General features: G+C 38.6%; 1 protein-coding gene across 1 annotated transcript in view; it reads right to left on the bottom strand.

The window, feature by feature from the left end:
- The window catches only part of LOC138033567 (histamine H2 receptor-like), an 18,933-nt gene extending 12,288 nt beyond the window's left edge, over nucleotides 1-6,645 (bottom strand). The window contains exon 1 of the mRNA XM_068881351.1: nucleotides 5,583-6,645. The gene's annotated coding sequence lies outside the window, so the exon portion shown is untranslated. The remainder of the gene's footprint in view (nucleotides 1-5,582) is intronic.
- Nucleotides 6,646-10,000: the final 3,355 nt, after the last annotated feature.

Below are 10,000 nucleotides of genomic sequence, written 5' to 3'. Positions count from 1 at the left end.
CTGATCCTGTAATTTTAGGATAAAAGGAGTTAACGAAGCAAGTAAAACTGTAGGATTTGAATTAAGTCTCCTTCCAAAAAATAAATAAATAAAAGATCCCGTATCCTGATAACCTGCTAATAGGGCTTCGTTGTTTGCATTTGCAAATTTAGTAACATTAGTAATGAGTTTTTACAACAAAAAACTTTAAGTTATATTACAGATGTATCTTTCTAGTAATCTTTCGCCATTTTCCGAAGTCTACCTGTACTTGAAGTTCACTGTAACTGGACAATTTGTGTTAACTGTTTGCGCATTCCACGGATACGCCCTTGTAGGCGTCTTGTTTTTTAAAAAATGGGCAAATTCCCCGGGGTGGGGACACATAAGCTGTGTAAATGCCCGGGATGGGGACGAAGAAAGAGGGCAAATGCCCCGCCCCCGGGATCGTCGCCTTCCGATAGGCGTCTGTATTCGCAGGCTACTTTGTCTGTCAAGAATCAAGACATCTTAAATGATCTTTCATCGCATTTTCACTGAAACTCACAAGCCAGAATGTATATTTATATTTAATTAATTTAGCACAACAGAAAAACGCTAACCTCATTTTGACAAGAAAATGCTTTACTATTGCCATAAAAACTATCCAGTTAAGCTCGCATATTATAAAACATGATGAATTCATAAAGACCACCTTTTCCAGCGAACAATTTTTTGAAACAAACAACATATTTGCTATTAGAGGCGACAACCCCTTCCTATTTCATTACGTCCGTGAAGAGAAAAAACTCAATCGTGTCAAATATGCGCAATATTACAACAACCTAAAATTTCAGGATCAAACCGTTTTCATGAAGAACCTTTTCCTTGAATGATGAAGCACAAAATAGACGATAAGCTTTCTTTGAAAAATTCTTGGCTGTCACATTTCTAATTATTTTTTTTTACCTGAAGACTGTGCAGAGTTGATCATAACCTGCGATCAGGCTCTATTTTAGGGTAGGGGGTCGGGTCGGGGCCGGGGTCGGGGTCGGCGTGCCTTTAAAGTTTTTCCACTTTTTTTTGTTTCAATTTTTGTCGTTATTCTCCTGTACTGTTGTTTTCGAATTTCCTTCATTTATGGTGGACATCTTAGCTTTTTTTCTCGAAATCGGACTTTGTTTTTTTGTGTGTGTTTTAAAATCGAAGTTGGTTTTTGCGAGCATCTGACTTAGTCTTTCCGAAAATGGGAATTTGTTTTTCAAAATTAAGATAATTTCCGAAGATGCTGAAATTGGAGTTTATGAAATATACGCCAACTGCCAGAAACACTGAAGACTCGCTGAGCTTCACACTTTAAAATTTAGCATTGTAATGTTTACTTTTTAAGAAAAAAAAAATCGCAGTTCCACGATGATCGTCACGCAGTCACGCAATGTTCTCATTTGCTTTTTTGTTCGTGATGATGCCATATGGTTGTCTGTCTTTACTACAAACGGTATGTAGTAAATCCAGAGTCGCACGGGAACTTGCCAGTTAATTCTATTCTTACTAGTTAATTCTATTAATTCTATTCTTACGGAAGCTATGAAAGTTCTTAAGCGACATCTTAGCTTTTTTTCTCGAAATCGGACTTTGTTTTTTTGTGTGTGTTTTAAAATCGAAGTTGGTTTTTGCGAGCATCTGACTTAGTCTTTCCGAAAATGGGAATTTGTTTTTCAAAATTAAGATAATTTCCGAAGATGCTGAAATTGGAGTTTATGAAATATACGCCAACTGCCAGAAACACTGAAGACTCGCTGAGCTTCACACTTTAAAATTTAGCATTGTAATGTTTACTTTTTAAGAAAAAAAAATCGCAGTTCCAACGATGATCGTCACGCAGTCACGCAATGTTCTCATTTGCTTTTTTGTTCGTGTTGATGCCATGTGGTTGTCTGTCTTTACTACAAACGGTATGTAGTAAAGCCAGAGTCGCACGGGAACTTGCTAGTTAATTCTATTCGGACGTCAAGGGATCGAATACAATATCACGATAAAAAACGCGACAACATTGAGAACAATTTTGCAAAAACAAGCAAATGAGAACGGTGTGTGACGGGTATCGTGGAACTGCGGCTATGTTCTGTTTCGTTTTAATTGTATTGCGGAGAACTTCAAGGTTTTTCAGAAGTAAAAATTAAAATGTGGTTTCAAAATGTGGAGCTCATCGAGTCTTCAGTGTCTCTAGGAGTTAGGGTATATTCCCCACAAAAACTCCAATTTCAGTCTGAAATTCTCTTAATTTCGAAAAACAAAACAAAGATGTCCCTTTCGTAGCTTCCGTATGTTCCATATTTTTTAAACTAATTTCCACTATAAACGAAGGAAAGATGCCAAACATTCGAATATAACATTACAGAAGAATAACAACAAAAATTGGAAAAAAAAGACACCCCGACCCCGACCCCGACCCCGACCCCGACCCCGGCCCCGCCAACGACCCCGGCCCCTTCCCCGCGTTTTGGCTACTACCCTATTTTAGTTTCGCGTGGTACGTAATGTGGAGTTGGCGAAACGAAAAATAGGTCCGCAATGCGTACATATGTGGCTTACGAAATTGAGCTGCTTTGACAGGGGAGGTTACAAATTAAAAGGATCTGTTTTGTCATTGAGTTTCTATTAGTAGAGCTAATATCTGATTACGGTTAGTTTTCAATATTGTTCCTCTCAATCAATAAAATAAGATAATTGACATACATCCGTCCTGAAATGCTTATTTTCAAGATGAGGGTTATTGGGTAAAGTTTTATGGAGGTGTCATTTTGACAACAGAGGTTGCGCATGTAACCTGAGGATTTAAGGAACTGAAAAAATGTCAGCATCATGTCCTATAGTGGGCTGATAGATTCAGACATGATTTTGTTTACGTAACCAAGTGGAATTGAGTTCTGAGTTTGTCCAGGGCAAGTGTTGTGAAATCAACTCCAGGGAAGCATTTCGTATGAATGTTTTTGGCATTTTGTGTAACAGCGCAAGAGCAAAAAACTTTGCAGAAGGGCTGGTGCATACAGGAAATGATGTAACCTTTGCTAGAAGCCACATTGGGAGCTTGATTTGGTTTGAATGTAGGACTAATTTTTGACAATATATGCATGCAAAGTATCATAATGCTAATTTTTCAATAAAGAAACACAGAAAAATTTAGTTGATGTAAGTAGCTATTGGGTTGCAAGTGGAAGAATTTGGGAAAAAAAGATAGACGCTTAACAATATCTGAACACAAGCAATATTTTAATAAATCATATGTTGAGTAGTGCTTATTAACATTGCTAATAATTTTTAACCCAATAAGATTAACAATTTTACCTGGAGATTTTAAGAAAAAGTTCAACAGAATTCAATGTACAGGGAAGTTCATGATGGTATAGTATGACTTTAAATACCAGAATCTTTGAAGTTTTCTTATTATGGACCTTGTAATTTTATGTCAGTGTGTTTACCAAGTTCAAGCTGTGTGGAAACATGAAATGAATAGATGAACTTGACATCATGTAAAGTGCTAATCTACTGTACAAAAAGGTCCAAAACAAACATTGTGAGCAAGTGTAGTACACAAATTGGGTAAACCAAAACACTACTTCATTCCATATTTTGTATTGTCCAACAACTTGTTTCAATGTTGGTAAATAAAAGACATTCATGTAAAGCATCATTATTGAAACGCGGCAAAGCATCTTTTGTTTTAAGGAAATTGTCATGAGAGCCGATTCTTGATCGGTATTGTTCAACAGAGATTCCCATGTTACTTACTTCTGACGAAATCGTGGGCTAGCAGACTCTTGTCAACTGTGTGTGGATGATTCGTCCAATTCGATTCAACAAAAACATTGAGCAATGACAACGGTATCCGGTCAACTCGCCTACGTTCAAACTCGCCTACGCCAACTCGCCTACGCCTACTGGTGATCTCGCCTACGTAGGCGACTTTGATCACCATCATAGGCGAGTTCGTTATTCCTCATAGTTGTGTAAAATGTGTTGTAAAATGTGTTTGTTCTGCTCCCAGTAGCAGAATGATCGCGATAACCAACACAAATTTAAGAATTACGGTCAGTCACTTCACCAAAGTTCTGTCTTGTGTATTAATAGGATCATTCAATTGACATAAACGGTGAACTGGATGAGTTGATAAAAAAGTTGTGGTGTTGTTTCGGCGGTTGTCGCAATAATAATCAGACCTAATAATGGTAAAGTGTTGTCGTCATGAGAAATAGAGTTCGTGACGTGTTGTTTAAGCGCGACTCAATCTTTTAATTCACACTGACATCGCTTTGCACGGCACTTAGCAAAGAAGGTGAAACGTTTTGAACTTCAATAGCATATTGTTTGAAGACCTTAATGATATGTATACAAACCTGTTAATGTCAATTGCGCAGCCCTTAGCAAAGAAGGTGAGACTTGTTACGATGACCTTGTTATTTTATTCTATCACGCGTTTCATGGTACGATGCTCACACGCTCCGACCAACTCTGCTCCGACCTTGAACTCGGTTAGTAAAAGGTATATATAGTGTACGCACGCGAAATCATCAATCAAATTAATTAATGAGTAACAGGCTCACTCTTTTACACTGGTATCACTGAGATAAAAACAATACAAACCTGTTTTCACCTGTTAGTGTCACTTGCGCGGCACTTAGCAAAGAAGGTGAGACTTTTTCAAAATCAATAGGATATTGTTTGAAGACCCTAATGATATGTATCCTCGACAAAGAATTGAAAACGCCAACAATATCTGCCAATCACATTGCTGCGATTTCGATCCGTCCTGAAATCGAGTACTGCTATAAAAAGGGAGGAGCTCTTGACGAATTTAACACCATTCAATATGAGGTCAGTCCACTGAAATTGGGTTACTGGAACGAAGCCGAACTTAAACTGAAAACACTTACAAATTAAAATACCTATTACGCCTGTTTTTATTTACTCACAAAATTTATCAGAGCTGCTGTTGTAATAAAGTGGCGTTCAAAGGTCAAAAGTGAGGAACACGACAACATTGCAGTCATTTTCCTAAAATATGCTCGTTAATTTCCGGGGTCAAATCATAAGTAGTTCACATGACTCAATCGACTGAGAATTTGCTGTTTTAATGAAGTTATTTAGTTCCCTCCAAGAGCTGCTAAAGGCAAAAGCAACACAAAAGAAATCTACAGTGAGAATGCGTGCCTTCCGTGCATCACGATTATTTTACCTCTTTTAAGTAAAAATATTATGAGACAAAATAGGAAATATTATGTGGAGATATCGTAATACGTTACAAACTGCTTTAAAATTTCCTCAGAAGGAAGCTCTGAGAATGTACATACATTGTTAGTTTAATAATTATGCATGAATTTTGTAAGGGAATTTTAAACATACCAAAGCTGGATCATACAAAAACTGAGCTGTATCTCATGTGAAGTATCGGAAATGATCAATATTGATGAATTTGCCTTCAGGGATTTCGGCAACCGTGACCTGTGAAGATCTCTCAGTCACGTCGTGAATTTCGCATGGAAGATTTACAAATTAATGTACTTCTGAAATGTGGACGTTTTCATTTGATGCTTGGTCGTGTAAATTGTACAGACTACCCTTACCTTCAGTGCTGAGGTTGGATGATCTGCTCTGGCGATGATCTTGAAATGATGGGATGCTGCTACTCGATCAGGCTTTTATAGGGTTTCAGGGATTCTCGGAACCCGTTGACCTTAAGTCACTATGTCTCATTTTACAACAATTAAGCTTCTGTCTACCATAGTAAAAAACATACCCAATTCAAGACTTGAGTGAACAAACCATACTCTATTTAAGACCAAAACGGCTAAAAAAATCATACACTTTGGGCTACCAATGTAGCATACAGGGGAGGACCCCCCTCCCCCAACCCGCCAGGAGTTTTACCTGACTGCATTTTTAAGTCGACCTGTGCTGAAATGGGACGTTGTGAGATCCCAAAACGTTGGCAGACATTGGGAGCAGTACCAGTCCAGAAGAAAGACACCAAGGCAGCTTTTGAAGTCTTGCTCAAAACTGTATGGGCCAACCCGCATACAGTAAACATATAGATAGGATATTCAGTAGTTTTCCTTGTATTGTATTCAGGCATTAAGCAAGAAATATTCCTTGTATTGTAAATAAAACCTTCAGATGTGAAGCTAAAAATAACTAGGTAGTACAGGATTATTCTATTTGGGAAAGTGTTGCGCGTATTGTAAGTTAGTTGCTCATTGTTGTAAATAAAGCGGTTTGTATTATGGCAAGTAGGTACTTCATATATTTCCACTCGTAAGTGAACTTCTCTCTCTCTAGTATTTCAAAAAGACATTTTATTATATGGGGCCCCGGGCGTATCTATCGCAATTCTTCTCATTTGATAGAACTTCAGAACTATTGATTGTCGGTTGTGTAGCGTTACCCTGAAATAAAATCATTTTCCTTGAACCAATTGACGAAATTCACGAACATTATAAACAATGCCAAGATGACGTTCACAAGACCAAGAAAACGTGCTATAGTCGCAAGCATTGTTCACAAAATGATAACCATGATAAAGTTACAAACGGCAAGCATTACTTGAGTGAACTCGCCTACGTCAGGAAGCGAACTCGCCTACGTAGGCGAGCTGACAAGTTGTAGGCGAGTTTGACCGCAGGCGAGTTTGCACGTAGGCGAGTTGACCGGTATTCATGACAACACAAGCACAGGAGAGTCTCTTTTGCTTTCAAGTAACTTCAGAGCCTTTCAAATACTTTCAGAAACTTTCAAATATTCAAGCAGGTCTGCTGAGCAGATTGAAGCCGTTAAATGTTGGCTTGCGAGAGTCTGAATAATGACTCGTAAGTTTTCATGTGACGCAACCTGTACCAAAGGTCCAGACCGTGAATTGAAATGTCGCCCTGTGAGAGCACAACTCCTCGCTGTAATCCGAACTTAGAAGACAAGCCGACTGTAGGAAAGCCGGCGTGTAAAATCCAAGCAGCAAAGAAGAACGAATAACTAGATAAAAAACGATCTTCGACAACGCGCTGTGTTACACCCACAAAATGGCCGCTTTCTGAAGCTTAGAAGTTTACGTAGCTTAGCCGAGCGTAGGCTGGGGCCTGTCTTCGACGATAGTAAACCACGTGACAGCCACTCTGTTCACCGTGACAAATCCAGGAATAAATATCTTGGGCCATGGCAATGAGTGGTTTACACTTCGTGTAAGCCACACAAAAATAGAGCCTGACCAAATTCCTCTTCGAAATTCCTTCCGCCCACTTTTTTTGATTGATTGACATGTCCTTCATCGGCCAATAAAATTTACTTCCATTACACCAATACACGCGTGGACGGCAGATTCATGCTATTTTGTTTTGACCAGAGTTAATTACCGAGGGAGGAATATTGTAAACGAATTCGAAAGTTACCGTTGGCTTTAATTTGAGAAAAACACATTTAAAGCATGGGGAATGTTTTCGACGACTATATTGCGGCAAAGGCCGGTGTAATTCTCCCTCCGAACTTCACTTAATATGCAATCTTTTAAGCTTGACATCTTAATTTGTAATTGAGATAACCTAGCATTTTGTCGTTGGACGGTTTGGCAATAGATTTTTAAAGAAAAAAAAAGAGAAATACATTATTCCTTTAACGTGTTTGCCCATGAAGGTTTCTTTGGTGATTTTTTTGGGTAATATCTTCAGTTGCAGTGTATTTCTAGAATTGCATGCAGTAAAATCATGATAAGTTTGGCTGTTAATTTTTTGATGGAGTACGAACAGTAAGATGGACTCGCAAAGTTTCTTTTATTGTTGTACAATTGATCTCTCTGGAAACATGCCATTTTAGTTTCTGGAGTGCGAGTTTTAAGTTAAATCAACTGGAAATATTATGAAGTGTGCGAACAAACCGTGTCATGTACAGTAAATAAATAAAGCCGTTTGATACACAGATATTCAAAACATGCATTCATGTAACTTGCGATTTTATCAGCATCTCCTCGTGTTGATATATATGTCCCTCGTCTCATCCAGGAAACCAATATGCATCGGCTTTCATTGCCATTTGAAAGAACCAGCTATTTAGCTTTCAAAACATCAGGGAAGTTTGTGCCAAAGTACTTTCAACCCATGGCCACAGAGCTCGACAACGGAATCAATTTCACTCGTTCCAGAGATTCAAACCCGATTCTGGACAAGTTATGAGATGTTTCAGATGGCATATCTCCATTTATACAAACAAAATCAAGTTGCACCGTCCACGGCATTGTAAGAACAAAAGGGAGCAAATTTTTTTGTACACTTATGGCGGATTAGTCTCGAGGACTTCGCGAGAGCATTTTCACATCCGGCGTTTCAACAGCCAATCAGATCATGAGTTTGGTCGCCTAACCGTCCGGAATTCTTGACAGACTTTTGGTCAGGCCCAATTTTAGCGAGCGACGACATAAGAGAACATATGGGCGAAGCTAAAAATGGGCCTGATCGCAGGTTAAGTTGATCACAGCTCCACGTAAGGTGTTCGATTCGTTCAATCGTTCTCAGTCTTTGTTGAACCCATAAGTTACCAGAGAATTTTCCATTTGCTTTCGGTGTTCTACATAACGGCACACTTGGTTAAATATTATTTTAGAAATACAGCTCACTTTGATTTCGGCTCGACGGGTGACAGATTGTTGTCGAAGTCCATTACTCGTCGCTTTTGAGATTCCAGGTGTTGGTTTTTCACCGCCTGCCTAGTTTATCCAACTGACTTGCCATTATTGAGCTCCATAAGGGTATATTTTGTTTAAGGATCCACTAAAACGCCATTCGCGTTACATGACTTTCGACGCCATTGCAGGCTAAGTTAATGATTCTCCTGTGTCCACCAGAGAAATCTACGCATTTCCCACGACCCTCTCCACTTAGCAGGGGAGTGACAGGCAAGACTTTTACCGACACGGAAAAAAATAAAAATGAAAATAAAACAAACAAACTAAACGCAGACCCCGACTGGGTTTGCCATACTGGCAACCCAGTAAAAAAAAAGAGATGCTTTCGTGAAGCATACACTGGGTTGCCTGTGGTACGTGTTACAGAAAATCAGAAGACACTGAATTTTCCAGTCTCTGAAGAATAACAAATAAAAGAGAAGCGAGAAACATTGGCTTCTGGGCAGACATGTTGATAATTTTCAAGTTCCCTCACAACTTCTTTTCACCACAAGTTTAAGCGTGCCCTCTAAGCATCCGACAGCTTTGTAATACTAGAGTTCACTGAAGTTAAACCCTATCCGGCGGGGTTAGTATCAGGATAGGAGACCAAAAAAATATACCACTTTGTAACAGAAGCAAAGGACCGAAAATTCTATTTGCGAACTAAGCAAGGTACAGATTGTGTTAGCTTGCTTCATGCAAAACAAATATTGAAGCAAAAGTGAATAAATATTGATACACAGTTTTTAGGAACAGCAGAAGGAAGTTTTCAGGATGGTCGATCAAGAATAAAATATTCTGTCATCAGCAACAACATTTACGACATGAAAACAACATTAATTTTGAACCCCGAACATAAAAAGTTACGATCAACGACAAATATTTTGGGCTATTTTTGCTACGTTCAATTTTGTTACTGTACTTTTTGGTTGCAAAAGTAAAACGCAAAATCGAAAGTGACATCGGATTCAGCGGGCGCCGTGATTAAGTTACCGCGGCGTGTTTACTCGCGAAACAGTGAAGCATTTGTGTCAAACGATGGCAAGATACAAGGTTTTGTTTTTGTTAGTTTTCTTTTTCTTTCAAGTGTTATAAAGTTTTACAAGAAATGTACAAATTCAACACAAAGATCACAATCGCGCAACTCTTGAGTTTGACCATTGTTTCTGCAAAGTCAAAAATTTACTCTCCAAGATGAGCTTATTTATCACCAGGTAATTCCATCGTTTTAGAAATAGCAGCTACTTTATTATTCATCAGCATCACAATTTTTTGCTGATTTTGGGGGCTCATTTTGTTGAAACTCAAGCTCGTCAAGCACGCTTCCAACAGACCTGT

Source organism: Montipora capricornis, chromosome 14, assembly GCF_036669925.1.
Source record: "Montipora capricornis isolate CH-2021 chromosome 14, ASM3666992v2, whole genome shotgun sequence".
Taxonomy (NCBI): Eukaryota; Metazoa; Cnidaria; class Anthozoa; order Scleractinia; family Acroporidae; genus Montipora; species Montipora capricornis.
The sequence above is the reverse complement of the archived record's forward strand: the minus strand, read 5'-3'. Positions and strand labels throughout refer to the sequence as shown.